The sequence below is a fragment of the Dermacentor andersoni genome, chromosome 3 (genome assembly GCF_023375885.2).
Source record: "Dermacentor andersoni chromosome 3, qqDerAnde1_hic_scaffold, whole genome shotgun sequence".
Classification (NCBI taxonomy): domain Eukaryota; kingdom Metazoa; phylum Arthropoda; class Arachnida; order Ixodida; family Ixodidae; genus Dermacentor; species Dermacentor andersoni.
In genome coordinates, this window is record NC_092816.1 from 228,593,159 (window position 1) to 228,614,996 (window position 21,838).

Consider the following 21,838-nt stretch of genomic DNA (forward strand, 5'->3'; position numbering starts at 1 on the left):
GCCACAGCGACCCCTTATTAACCTTTTATGAGATCGTCTCCCACTATAAAGAGGAATGCAGGCGCTTCCCGCCTCCACACCCAAATCTATTCAGATCTCAATCGATCACGCTTAGGATGCTTCAGACGAGGTCATATCCCTCGAGAGGTTTCTTAAGCAGGATTTACCCAGAAATTGACCCACAGTGCCCAAACTGAGGGGAGGAGGTTAGCACTCTATCTCATTCTGCAGTGTCCTGCGTTACGGGATACGTCCCTCACCAGCGAACGGGACTGGGACGAGGCCATATCTAGTACGGAACTCAAGCTTCAGTCCATGGCCATCCAGAGGGCCCGTGAAAGAGCGGAGAGGCTTGGCCTCCCGATTCCGACATGGGAGCAGCCAGCGGCGAGCCGGGGGCCCCAACGGGTCTCCACCGGCTAGTCCCTCAGGACCTCAATAAAAGTTCATTGTCTGTCTGTCTGTCTGTCTGTCCCAAATGGATTCTTAACGACATTCCATTCTATATAAGAAAAGGGGGTTGCAGTGTCAATTGCTAAATCTATGGCAGAAAATGAATTGTGGTGAATATTGTAACAGATGGGCTCTTTTTTTTATTGAAGAGACATGCACCAGAGTTTACCAGAAAGTTTTCTATAAGCCGACCCCTGGCATCACACCGGGAGTCTCCCACAAAGTGCTAAAATCACCTGCGATAATATATTGTAGCAATGCTGATGAACACCGGTTAATAAGACAACAATATTTATTAGGGGCAAACATGTGCCCAGTACTCTGTCACTACAGTCGTGAAAACACCCATCAGTTACGTTCCAAACTGGCGTCGAACTGTCTTCTACTTTCTTCTCACATGATCCCTCGTGCTCATGGCACATACAAGCCGGGTCCAACTGGCTACTCGTGCTACGATGATCGCTGCCCGTTGCTACTCAACTACACCACGGTATGGCACGCACAGTATTCAATAGGAAGGGCGAAGGGCGCGCGACTTGAATGTGGCCAAGTTGTTGCAGCATTGTACCCTTCCGTAATGCATGGGCCCGATGTGTGAGAGAAATTAGGGGCTCCTGTGTTTTCTTCTTTTTTTTTACCTCTTGTGGTAGAGTTTCATGCAGACAACATGCACAACTTATGTGGAGTTGCAGTGTCTTGGGCTCTCGTGCCCAGCGGATCTCACTTCGTAAGTGATGCCACTTACACGACAGAGTATTTCGCAAGAGCCGAAGTATCGGCGGAGAAGCTTTTCAGACAGTACACGGTGTTGCACTGTGGTCTATATTCACACCTTGTCACCAGGCGGATAATGAGCTTCACTACGTCGCTGGTTGTACTGACTAGAGTCGGTGCGTTGTTGGCAGCGTATTCGGTACCTTGCCATCTGTTGTGCTTCCTCGGCTCTCTGCAAAAGATCATCCAGGCCGGATGGATTGTTGTTTTCTTCATCTAACGGCAACATGGCATCCAAAGTTGTGGTTACTGTTCGGCCGAATACAAATCAAACGGTGCGATTCGTGTTGTTTCTTGAATGGCCGTATTATATGCAAAGATGATATATGGTAAAATTTCATTCCACAGCCTATGTCGAACATCGACATACATTGAAGGCATGTCAGCCAGTGTTCTGTTGAGGCGTTCAATTAAACTGTCTGAGGGTGGTATGCCATAGTTCCTCTATGATCAGTACGAGTCATTCGCATCAAGCATTGCATTAGGTCCGCAGTAAAGGCTGTTCTACAATCACTAATAACGATGGTGGAGGCGGCATGCTCGAGTACGGTATCATTGCCAAAAAATTTTGCAACTCCGACAGCCGTTGCACTGTACAGGGAACCAGTTTCTGCGTCACGGGTCAGATAGTTCGTGGCTACAACTATCCACTTTTTGTCTCAAGATGATGATGGGAAGGGTCCAAGGAGGTCCATACCAACTTGTTGGGATGGGGCTTTTGGTGGATCTAGTGGCTGGAGAAGATCAGTCGGTTGTATAGACGGAGTCTTGTACCTTTGACATTCGCGATAAGTCTTGACATAGTACCGCACTGATGTTAATAACTTAGGCCAATAGCATTTTAGATGAATCCTGGCGGATGTACGGCTCATGTCCATAGGTCCAGATCTCAGTTCGTGATATGCACGCAAAATTTCTTCTCGCATAGCTGTGGGTGCGACAAGTAAAAGCTTTTCCTTGCTGTGTTCGAAGTTGCTCTTGTAGAGGACACTTTCTCATAGAAGAGGAGAGCCCTGTAGAGAAAATATGTGGGAGTTGAACGTCGAATCCCTCCAGGCGCTGCATAAGTGGCAGCAATTTCAGGTCATCTCACTGTGGTTGAGAGATCTGTGACGCGTCAACGATGCCAAGGAATGGGAAGCCTTCTTCTGACACAGCTGTCTTGAGTGGTGCACATGAGAAGCAGTTGGCATAAGTGTGTTTCCTGCCAGGCCTGTATACAACAGTAATACACTCGAACCCACTTATAACAATATTCAAATGCCACAAAAATTCCGTTGTTATAACCGATAATTGTTAAAAGCGGGTTGGTTGCATGAAAATATCAAAATAGGGGGATTGCAGGGCTGATCTTAGCAAACTATAATGGCGGGGAGGCCAGTGCCCTTCCCCACTATATCCCAACCACCTTCCTCCATCCGGCTGCTGATTGTGCTAACACGTTTAACTGCTTCCTGGGTGCTCCAATCAGATGTAACAAGCCGCGACTGTTGGCGTTAGAGAATGGCACTGCTATAACTGGAAATAGGGGTCACAGGTGGCAAACGATATGCGAGCACCGCCGAGACAGCGCTTTGGTGGGGCCAAAAGGGGCCTTTTAAAGAATGCGAGGAGGTTGCCACAGCAGCCTGTAATGCTTGAGAAATCCAGAAGAAACGCGGAGGCGAGATCGCCACATACGTCGCACTGCATTGCATGAGAAAACCCTACGTCCGTCAACCTTGCCGACATCCTTCTCCAAGGTATCCAGGTGCTCCACGTAGTGCAGCGGAAGGTGCCTCGCGATAACGAAGCCCCGGAGCGATTGAATCATTCGCTGGGCCTCCTGTGAGGACAACGTTGAGGCAGCCAGCCCTATCGCGTCATCGCTGCTGCCGTCGCGGTTGCTATCCGATGCAAGCACGTCCGCGACGATCGCCTCATCAGTTAGAAGCACTACTTAGTTTCCAAATCTATAGCTGTGCGCTTTTTTTTTACCGGCAACGTCATGCATTGCCAATTATCAGCGGGTCAGTTATCTTCCGTTTTGGTGGCGAGCCAAAAGAGGCTGAGAAACCACGTGGCCAGGAACAATTTCAACGCAACATATGAACACGGGGCTGTTTGCAGAACTGTGCTGAATGAGGAGCCAACGAGCAAGATGCGAGCAGCGCAGTTGGCGCGGTCCATTCGTGTTTCAGAGGGTGGCTCGGTGTAGTGATATGGGTGCAGTCCGTTCGTGTTCGGAGGGGTGGAAGGGTGACAAGAGAGAGGCGCATGGAGAAGGCTGGAAAATGAGTGTGCGGCGGCCGTTTGAGCAGTGGGCCATCGTACAATGGCTCGAATTTCTCGTTTTCTTTCTTCTTTTTTTTTTCTTTTCAAGGATTTCGCATTTCACTACCTTTCGACTCGAATACCGAGCAGCCACACTTCATCGTTAAAACCGATAATGCGGCATCGGGGCAATGTAGTAAACGGGTTATTGCACCATGCTAAACATACAAAAATTGACAGTGCAGCAGTTTCTCATTGTTATAACCAATATACCGTATTTACTCACAAAATGATCACACTCACGTAACGATCGCACCCCTGAATTATGTCGTCAAAATTCGATTTTTTAATTTCCCCTGTAATGATTGCACCCCGAACTTTCCAAAGCAATATGTTGTGTGCCAAGTCTACCTAATAATAATCGCACTTACCATCTGTCGAATGCTACGCGAACGACTCTTTAAGACAAACCAAGCAATCTGCACACACCAAACATTCTTAAGGAGATGCCCTATTTCCTTCCCTTCGTCACTTTTCCGCACTTCCGTGACAAAAAAAAAAGCTACAACCAAACTTGCCTTTATTACGTGTAGGCTTTATAATGGTTGTGGTCAACAACAACAACAACAACAAAGGCGCCGTTCGATTCTTCTCGTCTGCACTCGTGGGCACGCAACAAATCGCGAACGGCAACAATAGCAGCCACGTTTACACTGATATGTTAGAAGTGCACCCCATTCACATGCTGACGTTTGTAACACAGCTAAGATATTTGCCCATCCTTAGCGGAAACCTGCCGTATTAGAATAGTAGTGAAGACAAATGCCGCAGTTTCCGCAACATGCCCACCATGTGTTCCTATGTCATTGGCAGCTAAGCGCGCCCATCTGTTTTTGTCCCCTCAAAGTGGATATGGCTACGTTATTGCCGCAAACTTGCCGATATTAATTATATTGTTGCAGGAAGAAAGCAGGCCCACGAGTGTCAAATAACGTATATTTACAACTGCCGTATATGGCGTTCAGGCAACTGCCAGACTTCGTCTTCATCTAGTCCAATCCAACTTCTTCGTTCCCTTCACCGTAACATCACCCTCCCGGTGGAGTAGCTCCGTCCCGGTGCAAGTTATAGAGCCTCAGTTGATGGGGGGACATAGGACTTAAGCCTGGCGACGTGAACAACATCGCTGGTGACGTTGCGATGCACTGAAGGGTGACCGAGTGGGGCGATCTCGTATGTCACGTCGGACAGCTGGCGTAAGATCTGGTACGGACCAGAATACCGGGAAAGTAGTTTTTCCGACAAGCCGACGCAACGTGAAGGCATCCAGAGAAGGACAAGGGAACCAGGTGAAAGATGGTAGTCTCAGTGTCGAAGGTCATAGCGTTACTATTGAGAAGCTTGCAAGACTGTAAGGCGATGACAGGCGACATCTCGGGCCTGGGCGGCTAAGTCAATAGCATTGCGAGCGTAACCAGTGCTGGGTAATTGTACTGCGGAAGGTAGCAACGTGTCAAAGGGCAAGGTGGGGTCGCGGCCATACAAAAGGTAAAATGGTGAAAATCCGGCAGTGTCGTGACGGGATGAGTTGTATGCGAAAGTGATGTAAGGTAAAGCGACGTCCCAGTCATGGTGGTCGTCGGAAATGTACGTAGCGTGCGGTTGAGTCGCTCGGTGAGGCCGTTTGTTTGAGGGTGGTACGCGGTAGCAATCTGGTGTTCTGTAGAGCAGGAGTGGAGCAGGTCATCGACGACCTTCGATAAAAAGTAGCGGCCGAGATCCGTCAGCAACTGGCGAGGGACGCCGTGGTGCAGGATGACGTCGTATAGTAAGAAGTCTGCGACATCTGTAGCACAGCTGGTTGGCAGCACTCGTGCGATGGCATATCTCGTGGCATAATCGGTTGCTGCAGAAATCGATTTGTTGCCTTTGGGAAAGGGGCCAAGGACCACACGTCCAGGCCCACACGAAAGAAAGGCTCTGTGGGGATATCAACTGGTTGAAGCAAACCGGCGGGAGGTGTAGCAGGCGTCTTCTGGCGCTGACACAGGTCGCAAGAAGCGCCATAATAGCGCACAGAGCGATAAATGCTGGGCCAGAAGAAGCGGCGCCGCAGGCGGTCGTATGTACGAGTGATGCCCAGATGTCCAGCAGTAGGAGCGTCGTGAAGTTGCTGGAGCACAGCTAGTCGAAGGTGCTTGGGAACGACTAGGAGGATCTCCGGGCCGTCAGGACGAACGCTACGACGGTATAAAGTTCCATCGCGCAAGGTGAACATGCGGAGGGACGGGTCATTGGGCGAGGAGCTTAGGCGTTCCATAAGTGTTCGAATAACAGGATCTTGACGCTGCTCATCGCCAATATGAAGGAAGCAGGAGATGGATAGAACACTGATGTCCGAGTCTGCATCGGTATCGTCCGGTTGATACACGAGATTGCGGGACAGGCAGTCAACGTCTATATGCAGGCGCCCTGACTTATACATAATAGAAAATGTATATTCCTGTAGACGCAATGCCCAACGTGCAAGTCGTCCAGTTGGGTCCTTCAAAGAGGAGAGCCAGCAGAGGGCGTGATGATCGGTTACGACACAGAAGCTCCGACCGAAAAGGTACGGCCGGAATTTCGCGACCGCCCATACGAGCGTGAGACATTCTCTCTCAGTAATGGAGTAATTTCGCTCGGGCGTCGAAAGAAGACGGCTAGCATAAGCGATGACACGGTCTTGGCCCTGTTGACGCTGAGCGAGGACAGCGCCGATGCCATGACCACTAGCGTCAGTTCGTACTTCAGTGGGCGCAGAAGGGTCAAAGTGTGACAGAATTGGGGAAGTTGTAAGCCGCTCAATCAGGGTAGAAAAGGCTTTCTCCTGCAGAGGTCCCCAAGAGAAAGAGACATCTTTCTTAAGAAGGTCAGTGAGAGGGTGAGCAATGTCGGCAAAATTTTTCACAAATCGCCGGAAATAAGAGCATAAGCCAAGAAAACTATGGACATCGTTTGTTGAACAAGGTACAGGAAAATTTCGCACGGCGCGAACTTTCTGTGGATCAGGTTGGATTCCGGCGGCGTTTACCGAGCCGAGCATGTTAATTTCACGGCGACCGAAATGGCACTTGGAGGAGTTTAGCTGAAGGCCAGCCCTGCGAAACACGGAGTATGGTTGTGAGGTGCCGCAGGTGGCTCTCAAAGTTCGGCGAAAACACAATCAAATTGTCGAGGTAACAGAGGCATGTAGACCACTTCAAGACGCGCAAGAGAGAGTCCATCATGCGCTCGAATGTAGCTGGCGCATTGCATAATCCAAACGGCATGACTTTAAATTGGTACAGACCGTCCGGTGTGACGAAGGCGGTTTTCTCGCGGTCCATCTCATCGACGCTAATCTGCCAATACCCGGAGCGGAGGTCAATGGATGAAAAGTATTGGGATCCGTGAAGGCAGTCAAGAGCATCATCAATGCGCGGCAGGGGATAAACATCCTTCTTTATTATCCTGTTGAGGTGACGGTAGTCAACGCAGAAGCACCACGAGTTGTCTTTTTTCTTTACTAAGACAACCGGTGATGCCCACGGGCTACTGCAAGGTTCAATGATGTCCTTGTCCACCATCCTGTCTACTTCTTTCTGTATGATGGCCCTTTCTGTTGCGGAGACACGATATGGCCGCCTATGAATGGGGCTGGCGTCACCGGTGTTGATGCGATGCGCGACAACAGGTGTCTGGCCAAGTGGACGGTCGTCCAAATCAAAGATGTCCCGAAAAGATGACAGGAGGTGACGAAGAGCTGTTGTTTGCTCGGAAGGAAGGTCAGAGGCGATCATCTCAGAAACATCGTCCGCAGGCGCCGAGTACAGAGGAGTGGGTGACAAAGGTCCGTTGGTACTGACGAAGGATTCAGAGGTCAAAGAAGAAATCTCAAATTCTTCCAAAGGAGTGATATGCGCTATGGCGATACCGTGTGGCAGCACATGCGACAAAAATCCAAAATTGAGAATGGGCACGCGAGCGCAGTTTTCGCGGATCCGGATTAAGGTGCTCAGTAGGGCAATATTGCGCGACAAAACCACGTCAGTAAGCGGCGACACGACGTACTCGCCATCAGGTACGGGAGGACAGGGCGTCAGGAGGACATTTGTAGCTGCCTGTGGAGACAGCCTTGCAAACTCAGCAGAACATAAGCGGTGTGAAACACAAGTTGTTGCGTCGGCAGGAAGCGGCAGATACAACTGTACAACACCTGCGGAGCAGTCAATTTGGGCAGAGTGTTTCGAAAGGAAATCGAGGCCGAGAATTAGGTCATGTGGACAGTGTTCAAGGACGATATATAGAACAATGGCATAATGGCCCCCAATGGTCACACGTGCTGTGCACATTCCAAGGACAGGTGAAGTACTCCCATCGGGGACTCGCACAGTGCACGGTACGGCGGGTGTCAGAACCTTTTTGAGCCTACGGCGGAGAGCAGCGCTCATAATTGAAAGCTGCGCTCCTGTGTCAACGAGAGATCTAACAGGGACGCCATCAACTTCAATGTCCAGTAGGTTTCCACATGTAGGCAGGGTCAACAGAGGATTTGTGGGCCGGGTCGGAGTTGCAGCTTCACCTCTGGGAGCTGCACCACCTAGTTTTACGAAGCGACCGGTTGCAGAAGGGGACGAAGGGTGGTGAACGAGAGGCGAACGGGACCTATGACCTTGCGGAGACGGGGAGCGGATGGATCTTGGTGGAGCACTGTCGGCGTTGATGTTCCTAGTCGGCGTATAGGGCGAGAAAGTACGATTGTCTGGTACTTGGCGGTAGTGACTCGGAGACGACCACCAAGGAGGCGACGACCAATGGTTGCGGCAATGACGGGCGATGTGTCCAATACCGGAACAATTAAAACACATAGGTTTATCATCCGCTGTACGCCAGTCAGCTGGGTTGCGACGAGGGGGCGGAAAGCTTTGTGTCTGGGAGCGAGCGGCCGGAGAAATCTGGTAGGTGTTTGTATGGCGGACCGAGCAGAGAGATGGAATGCCCAAACTTGCTATTTCCTCCCGAACGACCGCTTGTATAAGGGAGATAGCGGGCGTGCTTTCCCGACAGTCAGAACGAACTGGAGCCGGAGCCATGGCCTCAAGCTCACGGCGAACGATGCGCGTGATGTCTTCTGGTCCTGCGGGCTGAACGAAGCACGGCGGGTCTTCGCAAGAAGATGTCGCGGCGGTATTGGGCAATCGGTCGAAAGTTTGAGCGACGCGGTGGCCCTTCGCTTGTTCGAAGTGCCGGTACTCCTTTATAATTGCATCCACAGTGGCACAATCCTTGCACATCAGGAGATTGAAGGCATCATCTTTCAATACCTTTCAATATGTGACTAATCTTGTCTGCCTCGGTCATGTTGTTATCAGCCTTGCGACAGAGGGCCAGCACATCCTGTATGTAGACGACATAGGATTCTGTGGACGTTTGAGCGCAACACGCATGTTCTTTTTTTGCCGCCAGCTGACGACTGACTGGTCTGCCAAACAGGTCTCGCATTTCTTCTTTGCCGACATCCCAGCTCATTAGGTCAGCTTCGTGTGTGTCGTACCATTGCCTCGCAGTTCCTCTTAGGTAAAATATCACGTTTGCTAGCATCATTGTTGGATCCCACCTGTTGTTGTCGCACACTCGTTCGTACATCGTAAGCCAGTCCTCAACGTCGGCGTTGTCCATGCCACAAAATGTCCCTGGGTCCCGCGAATGAGTGAGGATGACCGTTGGCACGGGCTGCTGAGGCGTTGTTGCTTGTGTCGGTTGATTTGCCATTGTGGCGGCAGGTAGATGACATCCGCTGCAAAGTTCCGTGATTGTACCCCGCACCTTCCACCAAAATGTTGCAGGAAGAAAGCAGGCCCACGAGTGTCAAATAAAGTATATTTACAACTGGTGTATATGGCATTCAGGCAACTGCCAGACTTCGTCTTCGTCTAGTCCAATCCAACTTCTTCGTTCCCTTCACCGTAACAATATTATTCATTACTGGTACGAAAGAAACAGTTTCAATGCACATAATGTACTCACGAGAAGAAAAAAAACAGTGTTTGGTGCGCTCGGCTTGCTCCGCCGGCCGCCATTTTTGTTTTGGTGTCCCGCACTACATACAGTGGCGGCCGCCTACCGTATTCACTCGCATAATGATCGCACTTTTTTTTGTCAGAAAAATTGACGCAAAATCAGGGGTGCAATCATTACGCAGGTTTAATTTCCCGCGAAAAGAAAAAAAACTTTTTTCGGCCATCATAAAGTGCTGGTAGTACAATAAAAGTTTATTCCTCCTCCTCCTCGTCCCGGGCTTGCAGCGGGACGCCAAAACAAAAATGGCAGCCGGCGGAGCAAGGCGAACGCGCGGAACGCGATTTTTTTTTCTTCTCGTGAGTACATTACATGCATTGAAACAGTTTCTTCCATATTAGTAATGAGTAATATCGTTAATATCTGCAAGTTTGCGGCAATAGCGTAGCCATGTCCACTTTGAGGGGACAGAAACAGATGGGCGTGCTTAGCTGCCAGTGACATAGAAACACATCGCCCGCATGCTGCGGAAACTGCGGCATCTGTTTTCACTACTATCCTAATACAGCACGTTTCCCCTAAGGGTGGGCGAATATCTTAGCTGTGTTACAAAAGAAGTGTCGGCGTATGAATAGGGTACACTTTGAACGTATCAGTGTAAACGTGGCTACTATCGTTGCCGCTCGCGATTTGCTGCGTGCCCACGAGTGCACACGAGATGAATTGAAAGGCACTTTTGTTGTTGTTGTTGACCACAACCATTATAAAGCCTACACATCATAAAGGCAAGTTTGGCCGCAGCTTTTTTTTAGTCGTGGAAGTGCAGCAAGTGATGAAAGTAATGAAATGAGGCATCTACTTGAGAATGTTTGGTGCGTGCAGACCACTTGCTTTGTCTTGGAAGAGTCGTTCGCGTAGCATTCGACAGATGGTAAGTGTGATCATTATTAGCTAGAATTGGCACACGACATATCGCTGCGGCAAGTTCGGGGTGCGATCATTATTCGGGAAATTTGAAAAAAAAATAATAATATTTTGACGACAAAATTCAGGGGTGCGATCATTACGCGAGTAAATACGGTATTTGTTGACCTGTTGTCATCCCGCAGAAAATGCGGGATGAAAAAAAAAAAGTTTTTTTTTTGCGGGAAATTTAACCCGTGTAATGCTCGCACCCCTGAATTTGCGTAAAACTTTTTTGACAAAAAAGTGCAATCATTATGCGAGTAAATACGGTATTGTTAAAACCGGTATCATCATAAGTAAGTTCGACTGTATCCTACTCTTGCAGCCTAAGGCTCCATCTTGCTAGTTGTCCTGATGAATCCTTGAGATTCGCCAGCCAGCAAAGCAAATGGTGATCTCTGACTGTTAATGAATGGTCTACCATAGAGGTGGGGTCAAAATTTACACATCGCCCAAATGACAGCAAGACATTCTTTCTCGGTTGCCGAGTAGTTTGCCTCTGCTTTCAAGAGCTTATGGCTAACATGAGCTATGACTTTCTCCTGGCCGGTTTTCCACTGGACTAGTATGGCACTGAGGCCGACGTTACTCGCATCAGCATGAACTTCAGTGTCGGCTCTCATCAAGATGGGCAAGGACTGGAGAAGATTGCAGATGTCTCCTTAATTGGTCAAAGGGGTCTCATTGTTTGTTTTTCCACATAAAAGGAACGTCTTCTCTAGTTAGTTTTTAAGAGACTCTGTAATCTTTGAAAAGTTTTTTGCAAATCTTCTGTAGTATGTGCATAAACCCAAAAAATGTTGCCCTAACTTTTTGCCTGTGAGTGTCAAGACCCTCGCAACAGTGGCTGCCTTTATGGGATCTGGCCGAATGCCTTCAGCACTGATGACGTGTCCGGGGCACCGAAGTTCATCGAAGCCAAATCGACATTTTTCCAGCTTAGTTGTCAAGTCTACTGAGTGAATAGCTTCCAATACTAGCGGCAGTCACTACAGATGTTGGTCAAACGTTGCAGAATATACGGCTACATTATCCAAATACACTAAGCATGACTGCCATTTAAATCCTGCCAGCACAGTGTCTATCCTCAGCTGGAACGTCGCAGGCATGGAACAGAGGCCGAATGGAAGTGCTTTAAATTCCTAGAGGTCATCTAGGGTTAGAAATGCTGTCTTTTCACAGTCCCGTTCGTCCACCTCTATTTGCCAATATCCACTTTTGAGGTCAAGGGAGGAGAAAAACTTTGCACATCGGAGCCGATCTAACGTATCATCGATACGCGGAAGGGGGGTACACATCCAGCTTAGTTTTACGCTGTTCATTTTACGGTAGTCGACACAGAATCTAAGTGAGTTATCTTTTTTCTTAATGAGTACTATGGGAGATTCCCATGAAATGTTGGAAGGCTGAATAACGTCATCTGAAAACATCTCTACTTGCTTCTTGATGATCTCCCTTTCTTTTGGTGGAACTGGATATGGGTGCTGGCATACCAGTCTCATGGCATCCTCTGTTACAATACTGTGCTTTGCAGCAGACGTGTGCCATACCTTCGAGGAAAGGGAGAAGCAGTCGGAAAGATTCTTTATCAGGGCATATATAGTTCTTTTGAGCTTCCGGGAGTTTCGGGTTGGTGGTAATTGACCTGTCGACACTGCAGGTTGCCGGCAGAGCAGTTCATGTTGTTGTTAGGCTGCATAATTCGGTCGCCCCATGGAACTCATGGAAATAGGTAATAGCTGTTTATTGTTCGATGTGTTGGAATTCATTTCCGAAATTCATAGGTATGACATCTGCGCGGCCATTGATTAAGTGAACAAGACCCCAAGCCACACAAATACCTTTGTTCAAAAAGAGCCCTGTTTCCATCTGCTAAACTTTTGCGGTCGACGAATGTTTCATTCTCCACAAGAACTCTTACACTGCAGTGTGGCAGCACAGTTACATCATCGATGATACGCAGGGCAGCACGATATCACTCCTCCGATTGCTCCACAGGTATAGCTTGCTCTGTCAAGAATGACACACTGGGCCTACATAGGTTAACTCTGGCGTCGTTAGCTTGCAGAAAAGCCATTCCTAGTATAAGTTCCCTTGAACATTCTGGCAGTGCAATAAAGTCAGAAATGTTAGTGAAGCCTCTAAAGTCTTGCAGTGTATCTGCCAAGGGGTGTAATAAGATGACAACCCACAGTGCGTATCTACGGTACAGTCCGCTGCGTCAACTTTTTTCAGTTTCTTCATCATTTGGTAGCTTATTACCGAATAATCATCACTGGTGTCAACTAAGGAATTCAGATCGTGTCTGCCTAAGCAACCGTAAATCTGACGCAATCTTTTCGTTACTGTACTAGAATTATCTTGTCATCGCACTGGAAGCGTGTTGGAGGATCTTCATAACTGTGGTTATCAGCGGCCTCTCCTTCACAGGTCGCTTGCTTCAGTTTTCCTGGTGTAGGCTTGGTGAATGATACCTAGGCCATCCTGGAGACGCGGATGCGCTGGGCGATTGGTGGCGCATGGGCAACGGTGACCGTGGTTGATGCTGGTGAGGAGTAATAGAGCTTTGGCGCGTGGACAAGTATGCTTCTACCTCTGCTGGTCGTTCACTGTTTCGGGGGCATGGTGCGCTTAAGGGAAAAGCCCCTAATCCAGCTTGACGGTATGAGCAGAACCTATGCAAGTGACCTGCTTCTCCGAAGTGAAAACACAGAGGCCTGTGCTCGTGGTCACACCAGACGTCACTTTTCTGGGACCTTCGGTCCACAAAACAAGGAGCACTGCATGCTGGAAGCGGATAGGCAGCCATTGGTTCCAGCAGACGAGGTGCGCTGCGTGCTGTCGGCGGGTAGGGAACGGTCATCTCAACTGCTGCACTACTGCGTACCGCAGGTTGCCTGAGCACGTCGGTGTATGTTGGGATGCGTCACACCGGCTGTGGCTCACTCTGGATCCTGTATGACCTGCTTCAGTTTGTTCCGGACAACGACGATGTAGATGGTCCAGTTGGACTCCGAGGTGTCTGCAACTTGCTGAGCTCTTCCCTGATCACTGATCTTGAGGGCTTCAAGGTCGTTTGGAATGCCTCTAGAGAAGACATGGGCAGGTGCACAGCTTGCCTCAAGATATTGCGTAGCCCACTGTTGCGTCTTTTCCATGGTCGTTCCTTCGGATCTAAACTCGGCAACCGTGTGCGGTGAGTTGCAGATGAGAAATGCGAAGAGCTCTTGCTTTAGTCTAAGCACGACATGGACCATGTTCTTCACTCATGTTGGGATCAGCACGCTTGAAAAGGCGAGACATGTTCTCAATGTATATCCCCACATTCTCGTTTGCAATTGGTTCCTTGCTTGAAGTGCAACTTCCGCCTTTTCTTTACAATCCGTGCTGGTGTATGTAGCTAGCAGTTGTCGTCGAAATTCCTCCCAAAAAGACGAAGAGGGTTCGTGTTTTTCATGCCACGTTTTTGCGAAGTCGTCCAAAGCGAAATATACGTTGCGGAGCTTCTGTCTCTCATCCCATTCATTAAAGCTCGCCACACTCTCGAACAGTTCCAACCACTCTTCGACATCTTTGCACTAGTCACTATGGATGTTGGCGGCTTGCGAGATTGGGTTATGAGCAGTTGTGCCGGTATTACTGGGCTAGTCATAGCAGCGGCGTCCGTTGTCCGAGTTTGCCTTGGGATGAAGAGAAGAGAGCCGAATTCACGTGAGTCACCTTGAAGACGGCAGCTAGCCCGCTGGTGCATGGGCATCGGTTCCATAGGATTAACTCGCTGGTGGTCGGGGTTATGCTGACTTGCGTTCGTTGGGCTTCGACTCATACCTCGCACCTCCACCAAAAATGTAGTGATGTTGAGGAACACAGGTTAACAAAACAACAATATTGATTAAGGGCGAACCTGCGCCCACAACTCAGTCACTACAGTCTTGAAAACGCCCGTTAGTCGCGTTCCAAACTAGTGTCAAACTGTCTTCTACTTTCACCTCGCGTGATCCCTCGTGCGTGTGGCGCATGCGAGCTGGGTCCAACCAGCTACTTGTGCCCCGAATATTGCTGCCCATTGCTGTTGATCTACACCACGGTACAGCGCGCACAGTGTCCAATACGAAGGGTGATGGGCGCACTACTTTGATGTGGCTAAGTTGTTGCGGCAATGTGGTTCCGGGAGCTGGTCAATCAGCTCATAGAATTCTGTTTTGCAAAGTTGGTAAGAAGGCGGTACGTAAATGCAACAGATAGTTATTAATTTGTAAAAGAGAATCGCTCGCACAGATACCGCCTTGAGGGTTGTCTGGACAGAAAGATTTTCGGAGGCAAAAGACTTATCTACAACTATTGCTACACCTCCGGACGAGGCAACTGCGTCGTCGCAGTCTTCCTGGAAGATAGCATACTGCCTGAAGAAATTTGTGTGGATTTTAAATGTGTTTCCTGAACACAGCACTTTTTGATTATACTTATGGAGTAGTTCTATGATATCATTGAGATTGTGGAGAACCCACATTCCATTGTAGGATTTGTGTATTAATTTTGAAAGTATGTGTGACGCTCCGAGTCTGAGAATAGAAAACTAGGTCACGGAGTCCTTTCTGGGCACCCTGACTCGGGGTTTGTCTTTCTTAGACGGTTCATAGAATCGTGCCGGTCCTTAGGTGCCATTTGGCTGGGAGTTGTGTTCACTGTCTTAAGCGGTGCGCTGGACACGCACTCTTGTGAGCGGCTGGGCTGACAAGAGGGCCTCTTCTCAAGAGACAAGGCCATTGAGGCCACCAGCCCAGAGGACAATGGCCCCTTCTGGGATGGTGGAGCAGTGCTGGCTGCAGCTGCTAACGAGGCAGATGGCATTGCTGCAGGCTCACTGTGTGTGGTCCGGACAGCCGCTGGAAGCTGCTGTAGCACTGCCCCCTGACACGCTAGTTCGGCAAAGCAGTTCTTGGGCAGGTCTGATACCTGCCTGCATGCCTCCTTGAATGACATATGTTCTTGTACTTTGGTATTCACAATTTCTTTCTCCTTCTTCCATGATGGACACGACTACGAGTATGCGGCATGCTCTCCACGATTACAGTTGACTCAGTAAGCAGGGTTATTGCAGGTTTCGGAGGAATGTTTGTTGTTACTGCACTTGCTGCAAGTCAGGCGGCCTCGACAGTTCTGTGAACTGTGGCCAAACCTTTGACACTTGAAGAATCTGGGACGATTGGGCATGTATGGCCTCACACGAAGTTTCATATACTCGGTCTCAATGGACTTGGGCAGGACATTTGAGCCGTAAGTAAGTACCAGGTACTTAGGATTTCTTTGCCATCGTGCCTCACCTTAATCCGTTTAACGTCCGTGACATTCTGTTCACTGAAACCCTCGAAAAGTTCAGCCTCAGTCAGCTCCAACAAATCATCTGAGACTGCTGCGGGTGGTGTTTATTGTATAGTGCGGGGTTTATAGTTAGTTGGAAGTCTCCAATTGAAATTAGATTAGGCAGTTTCATTATAGTCACGGAGCTCCAAGAGGAGATCGCCACTTGCCATCTTCGATGCTTTATACCCTGGACCAAAAGCTTCTGTTAGAGACAAGGAAAGGTGAAATTGTTGTTACTGGTTTGTCTGGTTTTCCGGAATGAATCACACGAAATCAAGGAAAGTTCTGTATTTGGTGTCCAAAAAAAACAGGAAGACATCTTCAATGCGCCCTCCTTTCTGAGGGCGATCAGGAAGTTAGGGGAAAGTGCTGTCCATTAACATAGTGGGGTTTTCGGCAGTGATGCCAACCACCAAGCAGTGAGCCCAACGTGGGGACATGACAGGGGTTCCTGCAAGAGAAGCCCTGCCAGCGCAAGCTGTACATCGCCGCTATAACCAAATACAGTATAACCAAGACTGGTTAGCCATACAGGGTTAACCCTTGTTACCCAGAAAATCAGAAGTAAAAGGAAGTGACTAGAAGACAGAAAAGATCGAAAGTAAGAGAAAGGCGAAGGTTGGAGAGGACAGGAAAAGGCAGGTCAGTCTCTAGGTACTGTCTATGCGAATAATAAGCCAAAGAAGTGTATTGCCTCCGCCAGGGGCTTTAAAGGTCCAAACACCCGGCATCAACTCAAACCCCAGGATCCCCCTTTAGCCAGACACGGCTACAAGTGGGAGAGTCCCACCCTCGTGTGCTCAGGTATGTGGTGTCGCAACAACCCAAACGCCTGCTGACGCCTCTGTGGGGAGGCATTGTGTGTGTGCTCAAGAACTGTAGCAACATCTGTAGTCCACACAGAGCACAGAAGTTAGAAGAGAGCTTCAGAGTGTTTCCTGGGCAAGAGTGAATGCTGCCCCGGCCAATCAGTGCCCTGCTGCCGCACTCTGTCCTTTTCAGCAACAAAAAATCTCAGTGAGTGAGCTGGTTCAGTTTCCTCCTTCAGGGCAAAGTTGGCTGCCTACAGCGTTGAGAAAAGAACATGGACTAAATCATAACACGTAAAAGATACAATTTATATGGTGTGGAAACTCACAGCTTTTACCGTATTCACTCGATTCTAACGCGCCCTCTATTGTAAAGTGCACCCGTTTTCCATAACCAAAAAATAAAAAAATTAGAACCTCGATTGCACACGCACCCATTTTCCATGACCAGAAAAAAAAAAGAGAGTATGTCATATGTAAGTGCCACGAGGCGCCACTAGAAGATCGGAGCGGCCACCAAGCTCGATGAAGAATGAAGAATGGGATGGGTGCACGAGCACGGCGGCACGAGGCGCGCTCTTGGAGTGTTCGAAACAGGCAGGCAGCAGTTCCGAGCTCCAGGGCTGAATGAGGCAAGGGTTCCTGCCAGGCGAGTTGTCCGTGGCATGGTGCGGAGGATCGCGGAGCCGAGCGCGGACGAAGACGTCCGAGGAACCAGGGCTCCTGTTGCCGGTACTTGAGACGCTGGCTGACCCGAGGGCCGCTGGTCCCTGAGCTGCCCCACCTGAGCTCTGCCGAGCAGCGTTCCAGTCTGGCATAGATGTTGCTGTGCTAGATGTGGTCCTCGTGTACGACCGCCGCACGTGGATTTCGACTGGCGTACGAGCTGGGCACCGAGGTCGTGCTGGGCGTGCGACTGTAGCACGTCGGTCCCAAGCAGCGTCCGAGCCGGACATCGAGGGCGTATGGAACAAGGCGTCCCCTGGCTGCTGCCGCTGCGACTCCTGAGCGTGCCGAGCCCGAGAACCGTGCTGAATGGGGCCTGAGCGTGTCGTCATCACAGTCAGTTCCAGCACGGGTGAACACATGGTGCCGTGACGACTGAACCGTGAGCCTCGCAACCCGGGACTGTTTCAGCCCATTTATTCCCGTGTGCTGTGCGTGTGCGGACACACCGTACCGTTACGCAGTTATCAACTCTATGTATATATATATATATAGATATTTTAAAGGTTGACTTGATTTTTATAAATGCACCTAAATTACTCTCTGTCCTTCTTCCACATCACTGCGCACTAGCAAAAGCGCTGAATAGTCCTAAACACCGCAGAGTACTATACCACGCACCTTGTGCTTTCATATAGAAATACTATTTTCTCTCATTTAGAAAAAACAGATTTATTCCCAATAAACTAAAGCTGCGATGAATAAAAAACAAATGGAAGTGGCGTACCTTGCCGCCAAGAGTTTCGCTGCATTGGTATGAGTCAAGCGGGGCAATAGATATCACTCGTCTTCGCTATCAGACAACTCCTTATCGCTATCAACAGACCAAAGCAATTCAACCTCGGTGCCGTCCATGGCATTCAAAACCCCACACTTTTTAAAGGCCTTGTTGACCGTGGCAGACGAGATCGTGCACCATGCATCTTTCACCCATCCAGCAAAGTCCTGCAGCGAGGCACCCTTCAGTTTATTGGCAGGCGTGAATTTGTGGCAGCCACTGACAAGCCATTCGGTGTAGAGTGCCCGAATTCTACCTTTCAATGGCTTGTTCAAACAAACATCAAGCGGCTGGAGCTGCGATGTCATGCCGCTGGGTATCACGACAAGGTCGGTGTTGCATGCAGCCAGCTTGTCCTTGATGCGCTGGTCAAGGTGGCACCTGAACGCGTCGAGCACAAGCATCCCACGCAACCAAAACTGCTGCCGGGTCTCTTCCGCCAAACGTTATCAATCCAGTCAGGGAGCAAGTCTGTGGTCACCCAACCTTTTTCATTTGGGTGCACAATCACGCCACTCAGAAACATGATTCTTTTCGGGAGTGTCTTCCATCTGAAGATAAGATACGGGGGCAGCTTGTGCCCATCCGCAGTGCAACAAAGCATTGCGGTGAGTCCAGTTTTTTCATGGCTAGAAGACAAAACACGCACTTGCTTCAGCCCTTCTCTTCAACGGTTGTAGTCGCAGCCATGTCAAAGTAGAGCAATTTCTCTTCATATTCTTCGGGCAATTTTTGGCATATCCGTGTCCACCTTCGAAGAGAAAAGCATTTCCTTTTCATAAAATTTGATAGCCAGCACCTGCTTGCTTTGAAGTCACTCCGCATTAGCCCTTTCTGTAGGGCTAACTCCACTGCCTGTACTTTGAGCAGATCGGTCGTCACAGTCCGCTGGGCCGCTCGCTGCTCTTGCACGTATTCCGCGAGCAGCTGTACTATTTCGGTGAGGTGGCCCTGCTTCGGTCCACTGAAACCCTTCCTTGTTGCCTTGTTGGCGAAAATATTCTCCTTCTGTTTGTGCCAGTCCCGCACGCCCGTGATGCAGCCCCATTTCCACCCGTCTCCGTGCACATGCGGCATCATGTGGACTCTGCGTGTCTTTGCATTCGGTACTTCCATGCTGATCGAATAAATGCAGAAAACGGGAAGACAGGCAGAGGCTAGCTTACACTGGCGTCTGATTACACGTACAACATGGAGGTATGCACATGGAGGAAGCTACAGCAGCTAGGGTAGAAGCGCGTACGAGGCAGCCATTTTTCGAATGCCGATGGCAATATGGTAACACGGATTTAGGGTCGTACTCAATTCTAACACGCATGCAATTTTTGGACCCATTTTATCGGAAGAAAGGTGTGCATTAGATTCGAGTAAATACGGTAATTCTCTTAGTTTTATACCAAGACAGCAGAAACATCCCATTTCTTTTCTTTTCACATGCACAAACACCCTCTTTTAGGCATGCAAAATGATCAGGACATCAATTTCCTTTTTGTCAGGATAACTGAAGGTGCATTGCCACACTTATTGCCATAATGCATTTCCAACAGATTATTTTCCGCTTTGTTTGGGCCTTTGCACTGTAATTATCATGGCTTCTTGTATGCCTCACAGAATGTACGACCTGGTTTGCTGAGTGTGGAGTCTGCTGGCATGCGCAAATGTTTCAGGCATATGTGGTATACAGTAATAGCTCGTTAATTCGAATTCCGCGGGTATGCTACGAAAATTTGAATTATACAAAATTTGAAATAATGAAAGTAAGCAAAACAAAAGAAATCACTCCGTTAAGGAGTGTATATAGTCCGAAGCAGTGCGAACGCCCACACATGCTACATCACGTTGATGAGAACATCTATAGTTCGAAGCAGTGGCACAGCCGGCGTAACCGGATGCGGCCAACACTTGCTCTTGGCGCTTGGCAACATGGCTCTTGCTCTATCTGCGTGTTTGTTGCGCCGACCCACAATGCATGGTGCGGAGAAAAAAGGTGCCCACGCCGCTTTGTTGATGGTCGCAGACAGCCATTCAAATCGGCGCACGGGTTGGGGATTGTTCTGTGCTCACAGGTACAGCGCGTCTAGAGGGAACGGCTTTTCGACTGGCATGTGCTCTCGCGCACTAGCACTCTCCCCATCCACGATGGCGCGGAGTTCAAATTACAGGTGGCAGTGCAGATTTCAGGGTAAATTAGCAGGATGTGTTACATGTTGCTTTCAATACACTGTGAGACGGACCACAGCAGCTACTTCAAATTATCATTACTTTTGAATTAACGAGTTGTGAATTAACCAGCTTTTACTATACTAGCTTTGGCTGAAATACTGCAGACAACGCACACTCTTTTTACCTTCTACATTGTCCTTGTATTGTTATACAGTCAGTGCTTGTTACAACAAACACGCGCATAAGAGACTTTCGGATATAACGGACCATATTTGAACCTTAGTTTGCTCTACCTATTTTATTACTGCAACGAAGTTCCCTTTTAATGGACCATGCTACAACGTTGGCTACAGCGGACGAAATTAGCAGCAATTTTTGTCAAAATCGGGCATATAAAACGAACATTTGCTGTGTTGACACAGGCTGGCAACTGACTTGGGAGGGTAAGCTGACAATCACGGCTCAATATCATGCGAGCGAGGGCAGAAGTGCACCGTCTTTGGTGCGCAAGGCATGGGGCATAGGCGAGGGGTTTTCCTCCTGTGGCTGCTGTTAACGGAGCGGCCACCGCATCTTGAAAGTGATCTACGATGTGGACAAAGTGCGCACCCGTGCAAGCCTCATCTTCAAAGCAATCTGCAATGTGGACAAAGTGCGCCCAGTGCCAGTAGCTGTGTATGTGCTCTGCTTTCGATGTTAAGTTCGTGTCGAAGCGAGAAACAGCACGAAGGTCCATTTGCTCGCTGTTGCTGCCGCGCTTGCTCACTTCAACATTTTGACAGCGGCTTTTCGCGGTCAGTCATCGAGCAGATGTGTTCATGTTTACCTGTGCGCGAGTGACATGGTACTTGTTATTTTAGTTTATAAGCTAATGTTCACAACAATATATGGCCGATAAAACTACTATTCTTACTTCGCATAGTTGCCTACTAATTTGCTATCGCAATCGATGCTTTGCCTTTTGGACGAAACTGCGACCCTTTTGTTTGTTTTTTACTTTGGGCCTTTGTCACTCACTTTTTACAATAACGTTGTTGCACATTGTGACCAAAGTTTCGGAAGTGAGGCGCTTCGGATATTACGGACTTTGGATAAAACTAATTTTTTGTCGGATTATCAGGGTAGTAATGAGAGTCGACTGTATCTACGCATATGTGTCCCTCAACATTGCAAGCAGTCAGCTCTGTCATGAAGTGAAAATGACTAGCTTTGCATGTGCCTTGGCTGCAGTGAGCCTATGAAACCGAGAAACTTTCGGTCAAGTGCCCCATCAGCCTAGAATGCCAAAAATGAAAGAGCATTTTCATGTTGGTTCAACATGTGAGATAGCACTTTCTACATTTTCAAATAAAAGAAATACATATCATGCATCAGGTGCAGTTATTTCTAATTTACTTTATAAAATACCACAAAATTGATATGCAAGTTGTGGTTGACGGAAGACTGTTGAAAATTTAAAGGCTTCTGTTTTGCCGGAATACGGCAGCTTGACTTATTTATTGCCCATTCTATT

The 21,838-nt window shown here is 48.8% G+C and overlaps 1 protein-coding gene across 1 annotated transcript in view; it reads right to left on the minus strand.

The window, feature by feature from the left end:
- Spx (Spliceosomal protein on the X) overlaps positions 1-21,838 on the minus strand; it is a 195,325-nt gene that overhangs the window by 155,141 nt on the left and 18,346 nt on the right. The window lies entirely within an intron of this gene.